The following is a 25,354-nucleotide window of genomic DNA, read 5'->3' as shown; positions in this document are numbered from 1 at the left end:
CATTACATGGCAATGCAATGCACAGTTGCTGAAGTTGAACCAAAATGAGCTTGTAATCTGGCTTCTGCAACTTTGAACATGAAAAATCCAATGAGGAGAAGAAAAGCAAAGCCAAAGAGTCCATCCCAAAATCCGACAAACAAGCAAAATGAACAAAAAACATTGAATTCAATTCTTTCTGATTTTAGAAACTGCATTAAAGAAGGGGTGCACCGGTCCTGGAGATACTGCAATACCAGGTCAATGCGTGGAGTGGACAGAGCAAGCTCTTTTTCCATCTCCCTGTTCTAAAAATCCATTTAATATATGGTCCCCAGATAGGGGACGTATCAGATATTAAACTGATAAGAACAGATACTACACTTGATCTTAGCCAAAAGGCCGAGAAGCGATAACCAGAATTGGTTTCAAACTACGGAGCCACCCAAGGATCCTGAAAAGTCCATTTGTGGAGATGAGCTCCTGGACTCCCGTTAAGAAGACATGTTGTCAACCTCTAGATCCCTTACATGCCTGCACTTTTCGGCTTGCTGCTGCTGCAATCCACGCGTTTTAGATCTGCATAACTCCACCTCTTTAAACACAGCACCTTCACCCCCTGCTGTTCCCACCCGCCTCAACACCGTTGGAAGGGAGGAGAACCAATTAAGGCGGGGGGTGGGGTGGAACGAGCAGCTGTCTACCCTTAGCAGGAGGGCTCCTGATTACATACCTCTCCTGCTGCTGCTGGCTGTCCAGCAGCAGACTGAAGGTGGCTGCTGCTGTGCACAGGTATATAAAGGCTCAGAGCCTATTATGACACGCGCAGCCAGCGTTCCATTGCCACATTCCATCTACTGCAGGCAGGATACCTGGCTGGCTGAATGTCGCTGAGAAGCTCACAGAGACCGCCATAAGCAACAGTTTAACAGAATGCCACAGACTAATCAACCAAACTTTTTGGGTTGGGTTCTCTTTTATAGTCTGCAGGCATTAAATGAAAGAAGTCAGTGTTCCAGCAGAAGGAGACAACGTTTCAGAAAAGGCATTGTAGCAAACCAAAAAAGAAATTTTAAGCGCAGCAGAGTAACCAGCGCACATACCTGTTAGCTCAGGTGAGTTTAAAAGGCTGCTGTTGATAACAAGGGCATTTGCTAAATAGATGGTGTGTGTGCAACAATATACTGAAAGGTCAATTATATTGTGCAGCTTATCTCACCACCTGTAGTTATTTAGGTGAAAGCTCCAAAATGCTTGCCTAATATGTCTGTTTATCCAAAAGGAAGTAAAAAGGGAGAGCTAGAAAGATAGCATTGCATCACATTACATGGCAATGCAATGCACAGTTGCTGAAGTTGAACCAAAATGAGCTTGTAATCTGGCTTCTGCAACTTTGAACATGAAAAATCCAATGAGGAGAAGAAAAGCAAAGCCAAAGAGTCCATCCCAAAATCCGACAAACAAGCAAAATGAACAAAAAACATTGAATTCAATTCTTTCTGATTTTAGAAACTGCATTAAAGAAGGGGTGCACCGGTCCTGGAGATACTGCAATACCAGGTCAATGCATGGAGTGGACAGAGCAAGCTCTTTTTCCATCTCCCTGTTCTAAAAATCCATTTAATATATGGTCCCCAGATAGGGGACGTATCAGATATTAAACTGATAAGAACAGATACTACACTTGATCTTAGCCAAAAGGCCGAGAAGCGATAACCAGAATTGGTTTCAAACTACGGAGCCACCCAAGGATCCTGAAAAGTCCATTTGTGGAGATGAGCTCCTGGACTCCCGTTAAGAAGACATGTTGTCAACCTCTAGATCCCTTACATGCCTGCACTTTTCGGCTTGCTGCTGCTGCAATCCACGCGTTTTAGATCTGCATAACTTCACCTCTTTAAACACAGCACCTTCACCCCCTGCTGTTCCCACCCGCCTCAACACCGTTGGAAGGGAGGAGAACCAATTAAGGCGGGGGGTGGGGTGGAACGAGCAGCTGTCTAACCTTAGCAGGAGGGCTCCTGATTACATACCTCTCCTGCTGCTGCTGCTGCTGGCTGTCCAGCAGCAGACTGAAGGTGGCTGCTGCTGTGCACAGGTATATAAAGGCTCAGAGCCTATTATGACACGCGCAGTCAGCGTTCCATTGCCACATTCCATCTACTGCAGGCAGGATACCTGGCTGGCTGAATGTCGCTGAGAAGCTCACAGAGACCGCCATAAGCAACAGTTTAACAGAATGCCACAGACTAATCAACCAAACTTTTTGGGTTGGGTTCTCTTTTATAGTCTGCAGGCATTAAATGAAAGAAGTCAGTGTTCCAGCAGAAGGAGACAACGTTTCAGAAAAGGCATTGTAGCAAACCAAAAAAGAAATTTTAAGCGCAGCAGAGTAACCAGCGCACATACCTGTTAGCTCAGGTGAGTTTAAAAGGCTGCTGTTGATAACAAGGGCATTTGCTAAATAGATGGTGTGTGTGCAACAATATACTGAAAGGTAAATTATATTGTGCAGCTTATCTCACCACCTGTAGTTATTTAGGTGAAAGCTCCAAAATGCTTGCCTAATATGTCTGTTTATCCAAAAGGAAGTAAAAAGGGAGAGCTAGAAAGATAGCATTGCATCACATTACATGGCAATGCAATGCACAGTTGCTGAAGTTGAACCAAAATGAGCTTGTAATCTGGCTTCTGCAACTTTGAACATGAAAAATCCAATGAGGAGAAGAAAAGCAAAGCCAAAGAGTCCATCCCAAAATCCGACAAACAAGCAAAATGAACAAAAAACATTGAATTCAATTCTTTCTGATTTTAGAAACTGCATTAAAGAAGGGGTGCACCGGTCCTGGAGATACTGCAATACCAGGTCAATGCGTGGAGTGGACAGAGCAAGCTCTTTTTCCATCTCCCTGTTCTAAAAATCCATTTAATATATGGTCCCCAGATAGGGGACGTATCAGATATTAAACTGATAAGAACAGATACTACACTTGATCTTAGCCAAAAGGCCGAGAAGCGATAACCAGAATTGGTTTCAAACTACGGAGCCACCCAAGGATCCTGAAAAGTCCATTTGTGGAGATGAGCTCCTGGACTCCCGTTAAGAAGACATGTTGTCAACCTCTAGATCCCTTACATGCCTGCACTTTTCGGCTTGCTGCTGCTGCAATCCACGCGTTTTAGATCTGCATAACTCCACCTCTTTAAACACAGCACCTTCACCCCCTGCTGTTCCCACCCGCCTCAACACCGTTGGAAGGGAGGAGAACCAATTAAGGCGGGGGGTGGGGTGGAACGAGCAGCTGTCTACCCTTAGCAGGAGGGCTCCTGATTACATACCTCTCCTGCTGCTGCTGCTGCTGGCTGTCCAGCAGCAGACTGAAGGTGGCTGCTGCTGTGCACAGGTATATAAAGGCTCAGAGCCTATTATGACACGCGCAGCCAGCGTTCCATTGCCACATTCCATCTACTGCAGGCAGGATACCTGGCTGGCTGAATGTCGCTGAGAAGCTCACAGAGACCGCCATAAGCAACAGTTTAACAGAATGCCACAGACTAATCAACCAAACTTTTTGGGTTGGGTTCTCTTTTATAGTCTGCAGGCATTAAATGAAAGAAGTCAGTGTTCCAGCAGAAGGAGACAACGTTTCAGAAAAGGCATTGTAGCAAACCAAAAAAGAAATTTTAAGCGCAGCAGAGTAACCAGCGCACATACCTGTTAGCTCAGGTGAGTTTAAAAGGCTGCTGTTGATAACAAGGGCATTTGCTAAATAGATGGTGTGTGTGCAACAATATACTGAAAGGTCAATTATATTGTGCAGCTTATCTCACCACCTGTAGTTATTTAGGTGAAAGCTCCAAAATGCTTGCCTAATATGTCTGTTTATCCAAAAGGAAGTAAAAAGGGAGAGCTAGAAAGATAGCATTGCATCACATTACATGGCAATGCAATGCACAGTTGCTGAAGTTGAACCAAAATGAGCTTGTAATCTGGCTTCTGCAACTTTGAACATGAAAAATCCAATGAGGAGAAGAAAAGCAAAGCCAAAGAGTCCATCCCAAAATCCGACAAACAAGCAAAATGAACAAAAAACATTGAATTCAATTCTTTCTGATTTTAGAAACTGCATTAAAGAAGGGGTGCACCGGTCCTGGAGATACTGCAATACCAGGTCAATGCGTGGAGTGGACAGAGCAAGCTCTTTTTCCATCTCCCTGTTCTAAAAATCCATTTAATATATGGTCCCCAGATAGGGGACGTATCAGATATTAAACTGATAAGAACAGATACTACACTTGATCTTAGCCAAAAGGCCGAGAAGCGATAACCAGAATTGGTTTCAAACTACGGAGCCACCCAAGGATCCTGAAAAGTCCATTTGTGGAGATGAGCTCCTGGACTCCCGTTAAGAAGACATGTTGTCAACCTCTAGATCCCTTACATGCCTGCACTTTTCGGCTTGCTGCTGCTGCAATCCACGCGTTTTAGATCTGCATAACTCCACCTCTTTAAACACAGCACCTTCACCCCCTGCTGTTCCCACCCGCCTCAACACCGTTGGAAGGGAGGAGAACCAATTAAGGCGGCGGGTGGGGTGGAACGAGCAGCTGTCTACCCTTAGCAGGAGGGCTCCTGATTACATACCTCTCCTGCTGCTGCTGCTGCTGGCTGTCCAGCAGCAGACTGAAGGTGGCTGCTGCTGTGCACAGGTATATAAAGGCTCAGAGCCTATTATGACACGCGCAGCCAGCGTTCCATTGCCACATTCCATCTACTGCAGGCAGGATACCTGGCTGGCTGAATGTCGCTGAGAAGCTCACAGAGACCGCCATAAGCAACAGTTTAACAGAATGCCACAGACTAATCAGCCAAACTTTTTGGGTTGGGTTCTCTTTTATAGTCTGCAGGCATTAAATGAAAGAAGTCAGTGTTCCAGCAGAAGGAGACAACGTTTCAGAAAAGGCATTGTAGCAAACCAAAAAAGAAATTTTAAGCGCAGCAGAGTAACCAGCGCACATACCTGTTAGCTCAGGTGAGTTTAAAAGGCTGCTGTTGATAACAAGGGCATTTGCTAAATAGATGGTGTGTGTGCAACAATATACTGAAAGGTCAATTATATTGTGCAGCTTATCTCACCACCTGTAGTTATTTAGGTGAAAGCTCCAAAATGCTTGCCTAATATGTCTGTTTATCCAAAAGGAAGTAAAAAGGGAGAGCTAGAAAGATAGCATTGCATCACATTACATGGCAATGCAATGCACAGTTGCTGAAGTTGAACCAAAATGAGCTTGTAATCTGGCTTCTGCAACTTTGAACATGAAAAATCCAATGAGGAGAAGAAAAGCAAAGCCAAAGAGTCCATCCCAAAATCCGACAAACAAGCAAAATGAACAAAAAACATTGAATTCAATTCTTTCTGATTTTAGAAACTTCATTAAAGAAGGGGTGCACCGGTCCTGGAGATACTGCAATACCAGGTCAATGCGTGGAGTGGACAGAGCAAGCTCTTTTTCTATCTCCCTGTTCTAAAAATCCATTTAATATATGGTCCCCAGATAGGGGACGTATCAGATATTAAACTGATAAGAACAGATTTTTTTTTGATTGAATATATCTTTTATTAGCACAAAAAATAAGTTAACAGACAGTGTACAGTGCCGCAGCCCAGTACACACAGAATTCTACATCATATTTACATAGCATGAGGATACGACGCACTAACTAGACACATCACACCCCTATGCTACACAAAACACTCAATCTGAAAGAAAAAGCATGTCAATCAATACAGTACGACGAACCGTGATAAGGGATGGGGATTGAGAAAAAGGGGATGGGGAGGGGAACATCACAGGCCCGAAGCTTTATTGAAAGACAAGACACATAAGGGGAGAGGGGGAGGAGGGGTTTAGTCCTCGTCCTCGTCCTCCGGACCGTCCATGATGGAATAGTCTCTGAGCAGGCTGTGGATCAGCCTGCGGCAGTCCTGGATGGACATCCTCTCCCTCCTCAAGATGAGCCGGTTCCTGGCGACCCAAACGGCATCCTTGAAGCAGTTCATAAGGCGCCAAGCCTCCTGGATGGCTCCGACGGTATGAACCCCAGGGAAGAGTCCGTAAAGCACAGAATGGTGCGATAGGCTCGCCCTGGGGACAGAGTTCCTCAGGTCGTCCTCAAGTGCAGTCAATAGGCGCTGTGCAAATCCGCAGTCCCAAAAAGTGTGCAAAGATGTTTCCTCCACGAAGGGGCACCTTGGGCAGTACCGGGTCTTGCACAGGTTCCGGGCATGCATGAATGACCGGACGGGCAGTCCGCCCTGAATCGCCATCCACGACAAGTCCTTGTGCCCGTTGGTCAGCCTGTCAGACGACACATTTGTCCACACAGTCTCCAGCGTGTCCTGGTGAAGTCCTGTGATGTTCTCCACGTCATCCTTGGCTCTGATTAGCTTGTGGATAGTTTTGGGCTTCCACAAGTCGGGCTTGAGTCCCTCCAGTTGATGCTCCCCCACAAATCGAACGACGTCTCCGTAGAACCATGGCGTCATCCAGTTGTAGGGGAAGGAGCTGTCCCACTTGTCCCAGCCGAGTCGCCTCCAAAGAGGAAGCAGGAAGAAGCGAGACATGGACCTGCCCGCGGAGCCATTCAGAACAGATACTACACTTGATCTTAGCCAAAAGGCCGAGAAGCGATAACCAGAATTGGTTTCAAACTACGGAGCCACCCAAGGATCCTGAAAAGTCCATTTGTGGAGATGAGCTCCTGGACTCCCGTTAAGAAGACATGTTGTCAACCTCTAGATCCCTTACATGCCTGCACTTTTCGGCTTGCTGCTGCTGCAATCCACGCGTTTTAGATCTGCATAACTCCACCTCTTTAAACACAGCACCTTCACCCCCTGCTGTTCCCACCCGCCTCAACACCGTTGGAAGGGAGGAGAACCAATTAAGGCGGGGGGTGGGGTGGAACGAGCAGCTGTCTACCCTTAGCAGGAGGGCTCCTGATTACATACCTCTCCTGCTGCTGCTGCTGCTGGCTGTCCAGCAGCAGACTGAAGGTGGCTGCTGCTGTGCACAGGTATATAAAGGCTCAGAGCCTATTATGACACGCGCAGCCAGCGTTCCATTGCCACATTCCATCTACTGCAGGCAGGATACCTGGCTGGCTGAATGTCGCTGAGAAGCTCACAGAGACCGCCATAAGCAACAGTTTAACAGAATGCCACAGACTAATCAACCAAACTTTTTGGGTTGGGTTCTCTTTTATAGTCTGCAGGCATTAAATGAAAGAAGTCAGTGTTCCAGCAGAAGGAGACAACGTTTCAGAAAAGGCATTGTAGCAAACCAAAAAAGAAATTTTAAGCGCAGCAGAGTAACCAGCGCACATACCTGTTAGCTCAGGTGAGTTTAAAAGGCTGCTGTTGATAACAAGGGCATTTGCTAAATAGATGGTGTGTGTGCAACAATATACTGAAAGGTCAATTATATTGCGCAGCTTATCTCACCACCTGTAGTTATTTAGGTGAAAGCTCCAAAATGCTTGCCTAATATGTCTGTTTATCCAAAAGGAAGTAAAAAGGGAGAGCTAGAAAGATAGCATTGCATCACATTACATGGCAATGCAATGCACAGTTGCTGAAGTTGAACCAAAATGAGCTTGTAATCTGGCTTCTGCAACTTTGAACATGAAAAATCCAATGAGGAGAAGAAAAGCAAAGCCAAAGAGTCCATCCCAAAATCCGACAAACAAGCAAAATGAACAAAAAACATTGAATTCAATTCTTTCTGATTTTAGAAACTGCATTAAAGAAGGGGTGCACCGGTCCTGGAGATACTGCAATACCAGGTCAATGCGTGGAGTGGACAGAGCAAGCTCTTTTTCCATCTCCCTGTTCTAAAAATCCATTTAATATATGGTCCCCAGATAGGGGACGTATCAGATATTAAACTGATAAGAACAGATTTTTTTTTTTTTTTTTTAAACCATTCAGTTTAGTTTTTTAGCAAACAGTATGAATTTCTCCAAAATTTGCTACTTAAAACTTCTCATCATCATGGTTCTATTTATTTAGCAGTAGTATAAGACGAAATATAATCACAAGGGAACATCCTTTACGTAACACAAATGCAGAAACTTCAAGGAATCACAAAGAAAAAAATCACTGGTATTTGATAAGGTAATGCCACTTTTTAAATTTCCAAATCCCTTCGGCATCTGTGCCACCACCGCCTCTGCTGTCCAACTTATATATCAGGTATAGTCTTGAAAGAATAAGTCTAACACATTCATTCACTGATAAAGATTTCCTTTTGAAAAGTCCAAGGTTCCTTGCATCCCACAAACTCTCCATCACACAAGCCATTATCAACCATAAAATTCTATCTTTAGACCGACTACACGCACCAATTCCAAACATCGCCACACGCCAATCCACAAAATTCACGCCTGCTAAACCCTTACACAATCCACCTACACACTTCCACACACTGTACGCGTACTCACAATCCCACATAACATGCCTGACAGTCTCACAACCACCACATCCCACTCTCGGACACACATCTGTTCTTATCAACTCTCTTTTCTTCTGCACTTCTCTCACAGGTAAAATATTATGTAAAGTCATCCACACAACATCCTTCTGTTTGTTTGACATCCCATACGTATCTAACTTCTTCCATGCATCTGAAACCTCATTCCCTCTCAGCCCAACAATATTACACTCTACCTCATTTGCACTCATTCTTTTCACCACATTCTTGGTCATTCTAAAATCATTCATTCCCACACTCAACAAATCATGCTTTCTCACAAATTTCTCAATCACCTCATACCAAACAGGACACTTAAAGGCCACAGGCACACTCGCATCTCTCTTCCTCCAGCATAACCCATACAACATCCATCCAGCAGAATAATTAGCCATAAAAGCACCTTTATTGCCTTTACCCAGCAAAATAACCACAGTCTTAATATAATTAAGGCCTAAAAAAACTTCAATATTGGGAAAGGCCAGCCCACCATGCTGACAAGCCTTAAAAAGGCTCTCCCGCTTCAACTTCTCCATCTTACTACACCACAGGAATGTGAATACCAACTTCTCTATTCTCTTAATTTTCCTGTAAGGAGAAGGAAAAACAGTCGCCACATAAAGCAGGATAGGGAGAATCACTGCTTTGATAATTAACACCTTACCACGCAGAGTCAATTCTCTCATTCGCCAAAAATTCAATTTACGTTCAACCCGCATACCACACTCTTCCCAACTTTCATTCCCTTTTAAGTCATCATTAAATAATACGCCCAAAATCTTGATTGCACCCTCTTCACACTTTACACCATCCATACGAATACTACTATCTCCAAAACATTTAAAACTACATTTATTCCAATTTACCCTAAAACCAGACGCACCAACAAAAAAATCCAAAAGCAATTTAATTCTACGCAAAGAAGCCATACTTTCACTCACAACCACAACATCATCCATATAACCTAACACTTTCACATGCTTACCACCACTACCAGGCACCAACAAACCTCTCATCATTTTATCCCGTCTAATCAAACATAACAATGGTTCTATTACACATACAAATAAGACGGGGGACATAGGACACCCCTGCCTTACTCCTGACCTAATCTTCACTTTGTCACACAGCCACCCATTAACCAAGAACTCACTTGACACACAATCATACAATGATTTTACACAATTCACAAATTCTCTAGGAAACCCCATTCTTTCCAGTACTTTAAACAAAAACACATGCGAAACCCTGTCAAACGCCTTCTCAAAATCAATAGCTAAAGTCATACATTTCTGCTTTCTATCCTTGCAATCCCCAATCATATCTCTCAACAATAACAAGTTATCACTCATACTTCTTCCAGGCACTGCACATACTTGGTCCTCCTCCACAACACTACCAATCACTTCACGCATACGATTTGCCAGTAACTTACTGTAGACCTTATAATCCGAATTCAGCAGTGTTATTGGTCTCCAGTTTTCCAAACGTTTCCTCTCACCCTTTTTATACACAAGCACAACCACTCCTTCTTTCATTGATTCACACAACCTACCATTCACCCACATATACTTACATACCTCAGTCAAATCTGTTCCCAAAACTTCCCATGCTTTCACATACAACTCTACAGGTATACCATCTTTCCCAGGAGTCTTACTCTTTTTAGCACTCCACACCACATTCTTCACTTCATCCAGAACTACATCCTCACACAATAGATCACGCTCCTCAGAATCAAGTTTTTTCTCCACACCATTCAGAACATATGACACAAGCCCAGAGTCAATCCATTTCTCATCATACAACTTGCTATAAAACCTATTCACTTCTTTCAGCACATCCTCACCCATACAGTTGGTTCCACTTTCATTCACAACTTCATTCATATCAGTCTTCCTACCATTCATTTTTTTAAAAAAGAACCTCGTACACTTCTCATTTTTCTCCAGGTGCTCAATTTTAGTACGATATATAATTTCCTTTCCTTTCTCATCCAACACACGCTTCAATTCATTCTTAGCCTCAGTAAGTTGATCAGACATCTCCAAACCACTTGCAACACACTTTCTCAACCAGTCAATCCGTCTATTAAGGTCATTAAACCTATTCCTATATCTGGCAGCTTTTCTATAGCCCCACTTTTTGAAGAAAGTTTTAAATTGCACTTTCACCCAGTCCCACCAGTCAAGAACACACACAAAATCCTTCTTACGCATTCTCCATCTTTCATACTTTACATTAAACTCATTCATCACCTCATCATCCTCTAACAGCCTTGCATTCAACTTCCATACCCCACCGCCATACACTTGGTCACCATTCGCACAAAACACGCCTCTCAAACATTCATGGTCCGAAAAAGGTACCTTTTGTTGAGAAAAATCCAAACATACCATATTTTTAGAAAATAACATTAAATCAATTCTGGAATGAATCTCACCACGGTCAGCATGGTATGTCGGCGGTGGTGGCATGCCAAGAACAACAACTGCTGCATCTAAAAAGGAAAAATCACAAATTAAATGGGACAATTTCTTTCCTGTTATGTCACACTTTCCTTCTGTGACACAATTAACGTCCCCAACAAAAATAGTGGGAGATTTCCCTGGAAGAAAAAAACTTAATTTTTCAAGAAGAGCAAGCCGCTCTTCCTTCCCTGTAGGGCAATATAAATTAATAATTCTGACCCGCCACCCTCTATAACTCAAAAATGCAATTAAACATCGGCCCACCTCCACCACAATATAACTATCAATAGAGATTTCTTTATTCCCAACTAATATCCCCACCCCATCATTTTTATTATGATTAGACCCTGACCAGATATGCTGTCCGTAAGGCCAGTCTTTGTCACAAGGAGCATCCTGAATCCCACACTCCTGAAGGCAAAAAACATCAGCACCTAAATGTTTCAGGTAGTCCAGAACAGTTGTTCTTCTGATTTTAGATCTGATCTGCCTTACATTTAGGCACACTACATCCCAACCAGATTGGCAAGACATTAATTAATGAAAAGAAATACATGACTCAATGTTGATCACACCATACTCATCCATTATCATCAGACTGGGAAAGCACCCCAAAGGTGTTGATGCTCTCAGGGATGCCAAGGTAAGGAGCATCAGGGGAGAAGACATCCTGCGGGTAAATGCGGTCACTTGCAGGACTGTCGCACCCTCCGCTGGCAGGTGAGTACTCTCGTCTGGGTTTTTTATTGGCCAGTTCAGGAGTATCATCATCATCAAAAGACCTCCCAGAAGTAAAGTCTCCTTGGCCACCATCCCTGGCCACCTCTTCGTCTGTAGCACCCCAGGACAATGCAGGGGTTCGAGCTAGAGACACATCCATGTCACCCTCACCACATATTTCGGACTGATGAGGGAGGTCCACATCCAACTCGGAGATCTCCATACCTGGCCCAGCAGGGGCCGGAGGGTCCAACAGGTTCTGGGCCTCACCCACCAGATCTTCAACCTCAGGGGGCTCCGTCTCAGCATTGATCTCTGCAGTAGTCACCTGTGGGGTAACAGCAGGGACAGTAGGCTTACCTTTGGTCACTTCGGAGAAGGACCTAGGCTTGACTTTAGCCTTACAATCCCGAATCACATGTCCTTCCTCCCCGCAGGCATCACATACCACCGGGTTGGAACAATCCTTCGCCAGATGACCGTACTTGTTGCACTTTCTACAGTTTGGCAATTGCTTGCAGAAATCCTGGATATGCCCGAACATGTTGCATCTCCTGCAGAACAATGGCGCCTCGGGAAAAAACAGATATCCAGAGTCTCTTCCAATGGTAAAGTTCAGGGGAGGATAGTGAATACCTCCAGGACCATGAGGGTCTATCCCAAACCTCACAAAGTATTTATACTTCCCAGTCCACAGCCCTTCTCCATTTAAGATTTTATGGGAGAATTGCACAAAAATGCAGTGTCTTCTCAGGAATGCAGTGATATCATCCCGGGAGATAAAGGGGTTGTGCATGAATATTACCACCGGGATATCCCCCTTAGAGTAGAGTACAGTGAAGATAAGTCCATCCAGCTGAGGGTGCTCTGAAAGGACTTGAAGAGTTTTGAAAAGGTTTTGGCAAGCCGCCATAGAAGAAAGCACCAAGACGTACCTATGCTCCCTTCTGAACTCCTGCAAACAGATGATCTCCGACTTCTGGATCTTCAGGATTTCATAGAAAATGGCGTTGACCAGGTATGATAACGAGAAATGGTCCTTCTTCTCCTCAGAGACGTCGATACGGAAAGCATTCTTGACCCGGGGATCCCCGGTCCCAGCAAAACGAAGCTTGACACCCATGGTCGCTTCAGGAATCGCCTTCTCGTTTCCTCCTCACTCTCCCCCTATAGCAGCATCCAGCTTAAGCCACCGAAGTGGCGATGCTGGAAGGCCGAGGGCTAGTACACAAGGAACCTCTTGTCCAAACACTAGGTCTGAGCCAAAAGGCCGAGAAGCGATAACCAGAATTGGTTTCAAACTACGGAGCCACCCAAGGATCCTGAAAAGTCCATTTGTGGAGATGAGCTCCTGGACTCCCGTTAAGAAGACATGTTGTCAACCTCTAGATCCCTTACATGCCTGCACTTTTCGGCTTGCTGCTGCTGCAATCCACGCGTTTTAGATCTGCATAACTCCACCTCTTTAAACACAGCACCTTCACCCCCTGCTGTTCCCACCCGCCTCAACACCGTTGGAAGGGAGGAGAACCAATTAAGGCGGGGGGTGGGGTGGAACGAGCAGCTGTCTACCCTTAGCTGGAGGGCTCCTGATTACATACCTCTCCTGCTGCTGCTGCTGCTGGCTGTCCAGCAGCAGACTGAAGGTGGCTGCTGCTGTGCACAGGTATATAAAGGCTCAGAGCCTATTATGACACGCGCAGCCAGCGTTCCATTGCCACATTCCATCTACTGCAGGCAGGATACCTGGCTGGCTGAATGTCGCTGAGAAGCTCACAGAGACCGCCATAAGCAACAGTTTAACAGAATGCCACAGACTAATCAACCAAACTTTTTGGGTTGGGTTCTCTTTTATAGTCTGCAGGCATTAAATGAAAGAAGTCAGTGTTCCAGCAGAAGGAGACAACGTTTCAGAAAAGGCATTGTAGCAAACCAAAAAAGAAATTTTAAGCGCAGCAGAGTAACCAGCGCACATACCTGTTAGCTCAGGTGAGTTTAAAAGGCTGCTGTTGATAACAAGGGCATTTGCTAAATAGATGGTGTGTGTGCAACAATATACTGAAAGGTCAATTATATTGTGCAGCTTATCTCACCACCTGTAGTTATTTAGGTGAAAGCTCCAAAATGCTTGCCTAATATGTCTGTTTATCCAAAAGGAAGTAAAAAGGGAGAGCTAGAAAGATAGCATTGCATCACATTACATGGCAATGCAATGCACAGTTGCTGAAGTTGAACCAAAATGAGCTTGTAATCTGGCTTCTGCAACTTTGAACATGAAAAATCCAATGAGGAGAAGAAAAGCAAAGCCAAAGAGTCCATCCCAAAATCCGACAAACAAGCAAAATGAACAAAAAACATTGAATTCAATTCTTTCTGATTTTAGAAACTGCATTAAAGAAGGGGTGCACCGGTCCTGGAGATACTGCAATACCAGGTCAATGCGTGGAGTGGACAGAGCAAGCTCTTTTTCCATCTCCTTGTTCTAAAAATCCATTTAATATATGGTCCCCAGATAGGGGACGTATCAGATATTAAACTGATAAGAACAGATACTACACTTGATCTTAGCCAAAAGGCCGAGAAGCGATAACCAGAATTGGTTTCAAACTACGGAGCCACCCAAGGATCCTGAAAAGTCCATTTGTGGAGATGAGCTCCTGGACTCCCGTTAAGAAGACATGTTGTCAACCTCTAGATCCCTTACATGCCTGCACTTTTCGGCTTGCTGCTGCTGCAATCCACGCGTTTTAGATCTGCATAACTCCACCTCTTTAAACACAGCACCTTCACCCCCTGCTGTTCCCACCCGCCTCAACACCGTTGGAAGGGAGGAGAACCAATTAAGGCGGGGGGTGGGGTGGAACGAGCAGCTGTCTACCCTTAGCAGGAGGGCTCCTGATTACATACCTCTCCTGCTGCTGCTGCTGGCTGTCCAGCAGCAGACTGAAGGTGGCTGCTGCTGTGCACAGGTATATAAAGGCTCAGAGCCTATTATGACACGCGCAGCCAGCGTTCCATTGCCACATTCCATCTACTGCAGGCAGGATACCTGGCTGGCTGAATGTCGCTGAGAAGCTCACAGAGACCGCCATAAGCAACAGTTTAACAGAATGCCACAGACTAATCAACCAAACTTTTTGGGTTGGGTTCTCTTTTATAGTCTGCAGGCATTAAATGAAAGAAGTCAGTGTTCCAGCAGAAGGAGACAACGTTTCAGAAAAGGCATTGTAGCAAACCAAAAAAGAAATTTTAAGCGCAGCAGAGTAACCAGCGCACATACCTGTTAGCTCAGGTGAGTTTAAAAGGCTGCTGTTGATAACAAGGGCATTTGCTAAATAGATGGTGTGTGTGCAACAATATACTGAAAGGTCAATTATATTGTGCAGCTTATCTCACCACCTGTAGTTATTTAGGTGAAAGCTCCAAAATGCTTGCCTAATATGTCTGTTTATCCAAAAGGAAGTAAAAAGGGAGAGCTAGAAAGATAGCATTGCATCACATTACATGGCAATGCAATGCACAGTTGCTGAAGTTGAACCAAAATGAGCTTGTAATCTGGCTTCTGCAACTTTGAACATGAAAAATCCAATGAGGAGAAGAAAAGCAAAGCCAAAGAGTCCATCCCCAAATCCGACAAACAAGCAAAATGAACAAAAAACATTGAATTCAATTCTTTCTGATTTTAGAAACTGCATTAAAGAAGGGGTGCACCGGTCCTGGAGATACTGCAATACCAGGTCAATGCGTGGAGTGGACAGAGCAAGCTCTTTTTCCATCTCCCTGTTCTAAAAATCCATTTAATATATGGTCCCCAGATAGGGGACGTATCAGATATTAAACTGATAAGAACAGATACTACACTTGATCTTAGCCAAAAGGCCGAGAAGCGATAACCAGAATTGGTTTCAAACTACGGAGCCACCCAAGGATCCTGAAAAGTCCATTTGTGGAGATGAGCTCCTGGACTCCCGTTAAGAAGACATGTTGTCAACCTCTAGATCCCTTACATGCCTGCACTTTTCGGCTTGCTGCTGCTGCAATCCACGCGTTTTAGATCTGCATAACTCCACCTCTTTAAACACAGCACCTTCACCCCCTGCTGTTCCCACCCGCCTCAACACCGTTGGAAGGGAGGAGAACCAATTAAGGCGGGGGGTGGGGTGGAACGAGCAGCTGTCTACCCTTAGCAGGAGGGCTCCTGATTACATACCTCTCCTGCTGCTGCTGCTGCTGGCTGTCCAGCAGCAGACTGAAGGTGGCTGCTGCTGTGCACAGGTATATAAAGGCTCAGAGCCTATTATGACACGCGCAGCCAGCGTTCCATTGCCACATTCCATCTACTGCAGGCAGGATACCTGGCTGGCTGAATGTCGCTGAGAAGCTCACAGAGACCGCCATAAGCAACAGTTTAACAGAATGCCACAGACTAATCAACCAAACTTTTTGGGTTGGGTTCTCTTTTATAGTCTGCAGGCATTAAATGAAAGAAGTCAGTGTTCCAGCAGAAGGAGACAACGTTTCAGAAAAGGCATTGTAGCAAACCAAAAAAGAAATTTTAAGCGCAGCAGAGTAACCAGCGCACATACCTGTTAGCTCAGGTGAGTTTAAAAGGCTGCTGTTGATAACAAGGGCATTTGCTAAATAGATGGTGTGTGTGCAACAATATACTGAAAGGTCAATTATATTGTGCAGCTTATCTCACCACCTGTAGTTATTTAGGTGAAAGCTCCAAAATGCTTGCCTAATATGTCTGTTTATCCAAAAGGAAGTAAAAAGGGAGAGCTAGAAAGATAGCATTGCATCACATTACATGGCAATGCAATGCACAGTTGCTGAAGTTGAACCAAAATGAGCTTGTAATCTGGCTTCTGCAACTTTGAACATGAAAAATCCAATGAGGAGAAGAAAAGCAAAGCCAAAGAGTCCATCCCCAAATCCGACAAACAAGCAAAATGAACAAAAAACATTGAATTCAATTCTTTCTGATTTTAGAAACTGCATTAAAGAAGGGGTGCACCGGTCCTGGAGATACTGCAATACCAGGTCAATGCGTGGAGTGGACAGAGCAAGCTCTTTTTCCATCTCCCTGTTCTAAAAATCCATTTAATATATGGTCCCCAGATAGGGGACGTATCAGATATTAAACTGATAAGAACAGATACTACACTTGATCTTAGCCAAAAGGCCGAGAAGCGATAACCAGAATTGGTTTCAAACTACGGAGCCACCCAAGGATCCTGAAAAGTCCATTTGTGGAGATGAGCTCCTGGACTCCCGTTAAGAAGACATGTTGTCAACCTCTAGATCCCTTACATGCCTGCACTTTTCGGCTTGCTGCTGCTGCAATCCACGCGTTTTAGATCTGCATAACTCCACCTCTTTAAACACAGCACCTTCACCCCCTGCTGTTCCCACCCGCCTCAACACCGTTGGAAGGGAGGAGAACCAATTAAGGCGGGGGGTGGGGTGGAACGAGCAGCTGTCTACCCTTAGCAGGAGGGCTCCTGATTACATACCTCTCCTGCTGCTGCTGCTGCTGGCTGTCCAGCAGCAGACTGAAGGTGGCTGCTGCTGTGCACAGGTATATAAAGGCTCAGAGCCTATTATGACACGCGCAGCCAGCGTTCCATTGCCACATTCCATCTACTGCAGGCAGGATACCTGGCTGGCTGAATGTCGCTGAGAAGCTCACAGAGACCGCCATAAGCAACAGTTTAACAGAATGCCACAGACTAATCAACCAAACTTTTTGGGTTGGGTTCTCTTTTATAGTCTGCAGGCATTAAATGAAAGAAGTCAGTGTTCCAGCAGAAGGAGACAACGTTTCAGAAAAGGCATTGTAGCAAACCAAAAAAGAAATTTTAAGCGCAGCAGAGTAACCAGCGCACATACCTGTTAGCTCAGGTGAGTTTAAAAGGCTGCTGTTGATAACAAGGGCATTTGCTAAATAGATGGTGTGTGTGCAACAATATACTGAAAGGTCAATTATATTGTGCAGCTTATCTCACCACCTGTAGTTATTTAGGTGAAAGCTCCAAAATGCTTGCCTAATATGTCTGTTTATCCAAAAGGAAGTAAAAAGGGAGAGCTAGAAAGATAGCATTGCATCACATTACATGGCAATGCAATGCACAGTTGCTGAAGTTGAACCAAAATGAGCTTGTAATCTGGCTTCTGCAACTTTGAACATGAAAAATCCAATGAGGAGAAGAAAAGCAAAGCCAAAGAGTCCATCCCAAAATCCGACAAACAAGCAAAATGAACAAAAAACATTGAATTCAATTCTTTCTGATTTTAGAAACTGCATTAAAGAAGGGGTGCACCGGTCCTGGAGATACTGCAATACCAGGTCAATGCGTGGAGTGGACAGAGCAAGCTCTTTTTCCATCTCCTTGTTCTAAAAATCCATTTAATATATGGTCCCCAGATAGGGGACGTATCAGATATTAAACTGATAAGAACAGATACTACACTTGATCTTAGCCAAAAGGCCGAGAAGCGATAACCAGAATTGGTTTCAAACTACGGAGCCACCCAAGGATCCTGAAAAGTCCATTTGTGGAGATGAGCTCCTGGACTCCCGTTAAGAAGACATGTTGTCAACCTCTAGATCCCTTACATGCCTGCACTTTTCGGCTTGCTGCTGCTGCAATCCACGCGTTTTAGATCTGCATAACTCCACCTCTTTAAACACAGCACCTTCACCCCCTGCTGTTCCCACCCGCCTCAACACCGTTGGAAGGGAGGAGAACCAATTAAGGCGGGGGGTGGGGTGGAACGAGCAGCTGTCTACCCTTAGCAGGAGGGCTCCTGATTACATACCTCTCCTGCTGCTGCTGCTGCTGGCTGTCCAGCAGCAGACTGAAGGTGGCTGCTGCTGTGCACAGGTATATAAAGGCTCAGAGCCTATTATGACACGCGCAGCCAGCGTTCCATTGCCACATTCCATCTACTGCAGGCAGGATACCTGGCTGGCTGAATGTCGCTGAGAAGCTCACAGAGACCGCCATAAGCAACAGTTTAACAGAATGCCACAGACTAATCAACCAAACTTTTTGGGTTGGGTTCTCTTTTATAGTCTGCAGGCATTAAATGAAAGAAGTCAGTGTTCCAGCAGAAGGAGACAACGTTTCAGAAAAGGCATTGTAGCAAACCAAAAAAGAAATTTTAAGCGCAGCAGAGTAACCAGCGCACATACCTGTTAGCTCAGGTGAGTTTAAAAGGCTGCTGTTGATAACAAGGGCATTTGCTAAATAGATGGTGTGTGTGCAACAATATACTGAAAGGTCAATTATATTGTGCAGCTTATCTCACCACCTGTAGTTATTTAGGTGAAAGCTCCAAAATGCTTGCCTAATATGTCTGTTTATCCAAAAGGAAGTAAAAAGGGAGAGCTAGAAAGATAGCATTGCATCACATTACATGGCAATGCAATGCACAGTTGCTGAAGTTGAACCAAAATGAGCTTGTAATCTGGCTTCTGCAACTTTGAACATGAAAAATCCAATGAGGAGAAGAAAAGCAAAGCCAAAGAGTCCATCCCCAAATCCGACAAACAAGCAAAATGAACAAAAAACATTGAATTCAATTCTTTCTGATTTTAGAAACTGCATTAAAGAAGGGGTGCACCGGTCCTGGAGATACTGCAATACCAGGTCAATGCGTGGAGTGGACAGAGCAAGCTCTTTTTCCATCTCCCTGTTCTAAAAATCCATTTAATATATGGTCCCCAGATAGGGGACGTATCAGATATTAAACTGATAAGAACAGATACTACACTTGATCTTAGCCAAAAGGCCGAGAAGCGATAACCAGAATTGGTTTCAAACTACGGAGCCACCCAAGGATCCTGAAAAGTCCATTTGTGGAGATGAGCTCCTGGACTCCCGTTAAGAAGACATGTTGTCAACCTCTAGATCCCTTACATGCCTGCACTTTTCGGCTTGCTGCTGCTGCAATCCACGCGTTTTAGATCTGCATAACTCCACCTCTTTAAACACAGCACCTTCACCCCCTGCTGTTCCCACCCGCCTCAACACCGTTGGAAGGGAGGAGAACCAATTAAGGCGGGGGGTGGGGTGGAACGAGCAGCTGTCTACCCTTAGCAGGAGGGCTCCTGATTACATACCTCTCCTGCTGCTGCTGCTGCTGGCTGTCCAGCAGCAGACTGAAGGTGGCTGCTGCTGTGCACAGGTATATAAAGGCTCAGAGCCTATTATGACACGCGCAGCCAGCGTTCCATTGCCACATTCCATCTACTGCAGGCAGGATACCTGGCTGGCTGAATGTCGCTGAGAAGCTCACAGAGACCGCCATAAGCAACAGTTTAACAGAATGCCACAGACTAATCAACCAAACTTTTTGGGTTGGGTTCTCTTTTATAGTCTGCAGGCATTAAATGAAAGAAGTCAGTGTTCCAGCAGAAGGAGACAACGTTTCAGAAAAGGCATTGTAGCAAACCAAAAAAGAAATTTTAAGCGCAGCAGAGTAACCAGCGCACATACCTGTTAGCTCAGGTGAGTTTAAAAGGCTGCTGTTGATAACAAGGGCATTTGCTAAATAGATGGTGTGTGTGCAACAATATACTGAAAGGTCAATTATATTGTGCAGCTTATCTCACCACCTGTAGTTATTTAGGTGAAAGCTCCAAAATGCTTGCCTAATATGTCTGTTTATCCAAAAGGAAGTAAAAAGGGAGAGCTAGAAAGATAGCATTGCATCACATTACATGGCAATGCAATGCACAGTTGCTGAAGTTGAACCAAAATGAGCTTGTAATCTGGCTTCTGCAACTTTGAACATGAAAAATCCAATGAGGAGAAGAAAAGCAAAGCCAAAGAGTCCATCCCAAAATCCGACAAACAAGCAAAATGAACAAAAAACATTGAATTCAATTCTTTCTGATTTTAGAAACTGCATTAAAGAAGGGGTGCACCGGTCCTGGAGATACTGCAATACCAGGTCAATGCGTGGAGTGGACAGAGCAAGCTCTTTTTCCATCTCCTTGTTCTAAAAATCCATTTAATATATGGTCCCCAGATAGGGGACGTATCAGATATTAAACTGATAAGAACAGATACTACACTTGATCTTAGCCAAAAGGCCGAGAAGCGATAACCAGAATTGGTTTCAAACTACGGAGCCACCCAAGGATCCTGAAAAGTCCATTTGTGGAGATGAGCTCCTGGACTCCCGTTAAGAAGACATGTTGTCAACCTCTAGATCCCTTACATGCCTGCACTTTTCGGCTTGCTGCTGCTGCAATCCACGCGTTTTAGATCTGCATAACTCCACCTCTTTAAACACAGCACCTTCACCCCCTGCTGTTCCCACCCGCCTCAACACCGTTGGAAGGGAGGAGAACCAATTAAGGCGGGGGGTGGGGTGGAACGAGCAGCTGTCTACCCTTAGCAGGAGGGCTCCTGATTACATACCTCTCCTGCTGCTGCTGCTGGCTGTCCAGCAGCAGACTGAAGGTGGCTGCTGCTGTGCACAGGTATATAAAGGCTCAGAGCCTATTATGACACGCGCAGCCAGCGTTCCATTGCCACATTCCATCTACTGCAGGCAGGATACCTGGCTGGCTGAATGTCGCTGAGAAGCTCACAGAGACCGCCATAAGCAACAGTTTAACAGAATGCCACAGACTAATCAACCAAACTTTTTGGGTTGGGTTCTCTTTTATAGTCTGCAGGCATTAAATGAAAGAAGTCAGTGTTCCAGCAGAAGGAGACAACGTTTCAGAAAAGGCATTGTAGCAAACCAAAAAAGAAATTTTAAGCGCAGCAGAGTAACCAGCGCACATACCTGTTAGCTCAGGTGAGTTTAAAAGGCTGCTGTTGATAACAAGGGCATTTGCTAAATAGATGGTGTGTGTGCAACAATATACTGAAAGGTCAATTATATTGTGCAGCTTATCTCACCACCTGTAGTTATTTAGGTGAAAGCTCCAAAATGCTTGCCTAATATGTCTGTTTATCCAAAAGGAAGTAAAAAGGGAGAGCTAGAAAGATAGCATTGCATCACATTACATGGCAATGCAATGCACAGTTGCTGAAGTTGAACCAAAATGAGCTTGTAATCTGGCTTCTGCAACTTTGAACATGAAAAATCCAATGAGGAGAAGAAAAGCAAAGCCAAAGAGTCCATCCCCAAATCCGACAAACAAGCAAAATGAACAAAAAACATTGAATTCAATTCTTTCTGATTTTAGAAACTGCATTAAAGAAGGGGTGCACCGGTCCTGGAGATACTGCAATACCAGGTCAATGCGTGGAGTGGACAGAGCAAGCTCTTTTTCCATCTCCCTGTTCTAAAAATCCATTTAATATATGGTCCCCAGATAGGGGACGTATCAGATATTAAACTGATAAGAACAGATACTACACTTGATCTTAGCCAAAAGGCCGAGAAGCGATAACCAGAATTGGTTTCAAACTACGGAGCCACCCAAGGATCCTGAAAAGTCCATTTGTGGAGATGAGCTCCTGGACTCCCGTTAAGAAGACATGTTGTCAACCTCTAGATCCCTTACATGCCTGCACTTTTCGGCTTGCTGCTGCTGCAATCCACGCGTTTTAGATCTGCATAACTCCACCTCTTTAAACACAGCACCTTCACCCCCTGCTGTTCCCACCCGCCTCAACACCGTTGGAAGGGAGGAGAACCAATTAAGGCGGGGGGTGGGGTGGAACGAGCAGCTGTCTACCCTTAGCAGGAGGGCTCCTGATTACATACCTCTCCTGCTGCTGCTGCTGCTGGCTGTCCAGCAGCAGACTGAAGGTGGCTGCTGCTGTGCACAGGTATATAAAGGCTCAGAGCCTATTATGACACGCGCAGCCAGCGTTCCATTGCCACATTCCATCTACTGCAGGCAGGATACCTGGCTGGCTGAATGTCGCTGAGAAGCTCACAGAGACCGCCATAAGCAACAGTTTAACAGAATGCCACAGACTAATCAACCAAACTTTTTGGGTTGGGTTCTCTTTTATAGTCTGCAGGCATTAAATGAAAGAAGTCAGTGTTCCAGCAGAAGGAGACAACGTTTCAGAAAAGGCATTGTAGCAAACCAAAAAAGAAATTTTAAGCGCAGCAGAGTAACCAGCGCACATACCTGTTAGCTCAGGTGAGTTTAAAAGGCTGCTGTTGATAACAAGGGCATTTGCTAAATAGATGGTGTGTGTGCAACAATATACTGAAAGGTCAATTATATTGTGCAGCTTATCTCACCACCTGTAGTTATTTAGGTGAAAGCTCCAAAATGCTTGCCTAATATGTCTGTTTATCCAAAAGGAAGTAAAAAGGGAGAGCTAGAAAGATAGCATTGCATCACATTACATGGCAATGCAATGCACAGTTGCTGAAGTTGAACCAAAATGAGCTTGTAATCTGGCTTCTGCAACTTTGAACATGAAAAATCCAATGAGGAGAAGAAAAGCAAAGCCAAAGAGTCCATCCCCAAATCCGACAAACAAGCAAAATGAACAAAAAACATTGAATTCAATTCTTTCTGATTTTAGAAACTGCATTAAAGAAGGGGTGCACCAGTCCTGGAGATACTGCAATACCAGGTCAATGCGTGGAGTGGACAGAGCAAGCTCTTTTTCCATCTCCCTGTTCTAAAAATCCATTTAATATATGGTCCCCAGATAGGGGACGTATCAGATATTAAACTGATAAGAACAGATACTACACTTGATCTTAGCCAAAAGGCCGAGAAGCGATAACCAGAATTGGTTTCAAACTACGGAGCCACCCAAGGATCCTGAAAAGTCCATTTGTGGAGATGAGCTCCTGGACTCCCGTTAAGAAGACATGTTGTCAACCTCTAGATCCCTTACATGCCTGCACTTTTCGGCTTGCTGCTGCTGCAATCCACGCGTTTTAGATCTGCATAACTCCACCTCTTTAAACACAGCACCTTCACCCCCTGCTGTTCCCACCCGCCTCAACACCGTTGGAAGGGAGGAGAACCAATTAAGGCGGGGGGTGGGGTGGAACGAGCAGCTGTCTACCCTTAGCAGGAGGGCTCCTGATTACATACCTCTCCTGCTGCTGCTGCTGCTGGCTGTCCAGCAGCAAACTGAAGGTGGCTGCTGCTGTGCACAGGTATATAAAGGCTCAGAGCCTATTATGACACGCGCAGCCAGCGTTCCATTGCCACATTCCATCTACTGCAGGCAGGATACCTGGCTGGCTGAATGTCGCTGAGAAGCTCACAGAGACCGCCATAAGCAACAGTTTAACAGAATGCCACAGACTAATCAACCAAACTTTTTGGGTTGGGTTCTCTTTTATAGTCTGCAGGCATTAAATGAAAGAAGTCAGTGTTCCAGCAGAAGGAGACAACGTTTCAGGAAAGGCATTGTAGCAAACCAAAAAAGAAATTTTAAGCGCAGCAGAGTAACCAGCGCACATACCTGTTAGCTCAGGTGAGTTTAAAAGGCTGCTGTTGATAACAAGGGCATTTGCTAAATAGATGGTGTGTGTGCAACAATATACTGAAAGGTCAATTATATTGTGCAGCTTATCTCACCACCTGTAGTTATTTAGGTGAAAGCCCCAAAATGCTTGCCTAATATGTCTGTTTATCCAAAAGGAAGTAAAAAGGGAGAGCTAGAAAGATAGCATTGCATCACATTACATGGCAATGCAATGCACAGTTGCTGAAGTTGAACCAAAATGAGCTTGTAATCTGGCTTCTGCAACTTTGAACATGAAAAATCCAATGAGGAGAAGAAAAGCAAAGCCAAAGAGTCCATCCCCAAATCCGACAAACAAGCAAAATGAACAAAAAACATTGAATTCAATTCTTTCTGATTTTAGAAACTGCATTAAAGAAGGGGTGCACCGGTCCTGGAGATACTGCAATACCAGGTCAATGCGTGGAGTGGACAGAGCAAGCTCTTTTTCCATCTCCCTGTTCTAAAAATCCATTTAATATATGGTCCCCAGATAGGGGACGTATCAGATATTAAACTGATAAGAACAGATACTACACTTGATCTTAGCCAAAAGGCCGAGAAGCGATAACCAGAATTGGTTTCAAACTACGGAGCCACCCAAGGATCCTGAAAAGTCCATTTGTGGAGATGAGCTCCTGGACTCCCGTTAAGAAGACATGTTGTCAACCTCTAGATCCCTTACATGCCTGCACTTTTCGGCTTGCTGCTGCTGCAATCCACGCGTTTTAGATCTGCATAACTCCACCTCTTTAAACACAGCACCTTCACCCCCTGCTGTTCCCACCCGCCTCAACACCCTTGGAAGGGAGGAGAACCAATTAAGGCGGGGGGTGGGGTGGAACGAGCAGCTGTCTACCCTTAGCAGGAGGGCTCCTGATTACATACCTCTCCTGCTGCTGCTGCTGCTGGCTGTCCAGCAGCAGACTGAAGGTGGCTGCTGCTGTGCACAGGTATATAAAGGCTCAGAGCCTATTATGACACGCGCAGCCAGCGTTCCATTGCCACATTCCATCTACTGCAGGCAGGATACCTGGCTGGCTGAATGTCGCTGAGAAGCTCACAGAGACCGCCATAAGCAACAGTTTAACAGAATGCCACAGACTAATCAACCAAACTTTTTGGGTTGGGTTCTCTTTTATAGTCTGCAGGCATTAAATGAAAGAAGTCAGTGTTCCAGCAGAAGGAGAC

General features: G+C 44.8%; 14 non-coding genes and 2 pseudogenes across 14 annotated transcripts; all 16 read right to left on the bottom strand.

Moving 5' to 3' along the window:
- Positions 1-202: 202 nt before the first annotated feature.
- LOC141201739 (U2 spliceosomal RNA) lies at positions 203-393 on the bottom strand. The gene has a single exon (XR_012273038.1). It is a non-coding gene; the product is annotated as a U2 spliceosomal RNA (small nuclear RNA).
- A 1,109-nt stretch (positions 394-1,502) lies between these two features.
- LOC141202206 (U2 spliceosomal RNA) lies at positions 1,503-1,693 on the bottom strand. Its single transcript, XR_012273488.1, has one exon. It is a non-coding gene; the product is annotated as a U2 spliceosomal RNA (small nuclear RNA).
- A 1,115-nt stretch (positions 1,694-2,808) lies between these two features.
- Positions 2,809-2,999, bottom strand: LOC141201737 (U2 spliceosomal RNA). Its single transcript, XR_012273036.1, has one exon. It is a non-coding gene; the product is annotated as a U2 spliceosomal RNA (small nuclear RNA).
- A 1,115-nt stretch (positions 3,000-4,114) lies between these two features.
- On the bottom strand, positions 4,115-4,305 carry LOC141201736 (U2 spliceosomal RNA). The gene has a single exon (XR_012273035.1). It is a non-coding gene; the product is annotated as a U2 spliceosomal RNA (small nuclear RNA).
- Positions 4,306-5,420: 1,115 nt separating this feature from the next.
- LOC141202541 (U2 spliceosomal RNA) lies at positions 5,421-5,616 on the bottom strand. Its single transcript, XR_012273802.1, has one exon. It is a non-coding gene; the product is annotated as a U2 spliceosomal RNA (small nuclear RNA).
- A 925-nt stretch (positions 5,617-6,541) lies between these two features.
- On the bottom strand, positions 6,542-6,673 carry LOC141202673 (U2 spliceosomal RNA; annotated as a pseudogene).
- A 1,115-nt stretch (positions 6,674-7,788) lies between these two features.
- Positions 7,789-7,993, bottom strand: LOC141202581 (U2 spliceosomal RNA; annotated as a pseudogene).
- A 6,106-nt stretch (positions 7,994-14,099) lies between these two features.
- Positions 14,100-14,290, bottom strand: LOC141202893 (U2 spliceosomal RNA). Its single transcript, XR_012274040.1, has one exon. It is a non-coding gene; the product is annotated as a U2 spliceosomal RNA (small nuclear RNA).
- Positions 14,291-15,402: 1,112 nt separating this feature from the next.
- LOC141201735 (U2 spliceosomal RNA) lies at positions 15,403-15,593 on the bottom strand. Its single transcript, XR_012273033.1, has one exon. It is a non-coding gene; the product is annotated as a U2 spliceosomal RNA (small nuclear RNA).
- A 1,115-nt stretch (positions 15,594-16,708) lies between these two features.
- On the bottom strand, positions 16,709-16,899 carry LOC141201734 (U2 spliceosomal RNA). The gene has a single exon (XR_012273032.1). It is a non-coding gene; the product is annotated as a U2 spliceosomal RNA (small nuclear RNA).
- Positions 16,900-18,014: 1,115 nt separating this feature from the next.
- On the bottom strand, positions 18,015-18,205 carry LOC141202881 (U2 spliceosomal RNA). The gene has a single exon (XR_012274029.1). It is a non-coding gene; the product is annotated as a U2 spliceosomal RNA (small nuclear RNA).
- Positions 18,206-19,320: 1,115 nt separating this feature from the next.
- On the bottom strand, positions 19,321-19,511 carry LOC141201733 (U2 spliceosomal RNA). Its single transcript, XR_012273031.1, has one exon. It is a non-coding gene; the product is annotated as a U2 spliceosomal RNA (small nuclear RNA).
- Positions 19,512-20,626: 1,115 nt separating this feature from the next.
- On the bottom strand, positions 20,627-20,817 carry LOC141202870 (U2 spliceosomal RNA). The gene has a single exon (XR_012274018.1). It is a non-coding gene; the product is annotated as a U2 spliceosomal RNA (small nuclear RNA).
- A 1,112-nt stretch (positions 20,818-21,929) lies between these two features.
- Positions 21,930-22,120, bottom strand: LOC141201732 (U2 spliceosomal RNA). Its single transcript, XR_012273030.1, has one exon. It is a non-coding gene; the product is annotated as a U2 spliceosomal RNA (small nuclear RNA).
- Positions 22,121-23,235: 1,115 nt separating this feature from the next.
- LOC141202252 (U2 spliceosomal RNA) lies at positions 23,236-23,426 on the bottom strand. Its single transcript, XR_012273531.1, has one exon. It is a non-coding gene; the product is annotated as a U2 spliceosomal RNA (small nuclear RNA).
- A 1,115-nt stretch (positions 23,427-24,541) lies between these two features.
- LOC141201731 (U2 spliceosomal RNA) lies at positions 24,542-24,732 on the bottom strand. Its single transcript, XR_012273029.1, has one exon. It is a non-coding gene; the product is annotated as a U2 spliceosomal RNA (small nuclear RNA).
- Between the last annotated feature and the right edge of the window lie 622 nt (positions 24,733-25,354).

This window comes from Phyllobates terribilis, unplaced genomic scaffold (genome assembly GCF_046119375.1).
Source record: "Phyllobates terribilis strain yellow unplaced genomic scaffold, ASM4611937v1 Scaffold_123__1_contigs__length_5148117, whole genome shotgun sequence".
Lineage (NCBI taxonomy): Eukaryota > Metazoa > Chordata > Amphibia > Anura > Dendrobatidae > Phyllobates > Phyllobates terribilis.
Note: the sequence above shows the minus strand (reverse complement) of the source record. Positions and strands in the feature narration are given on the sequence as shown.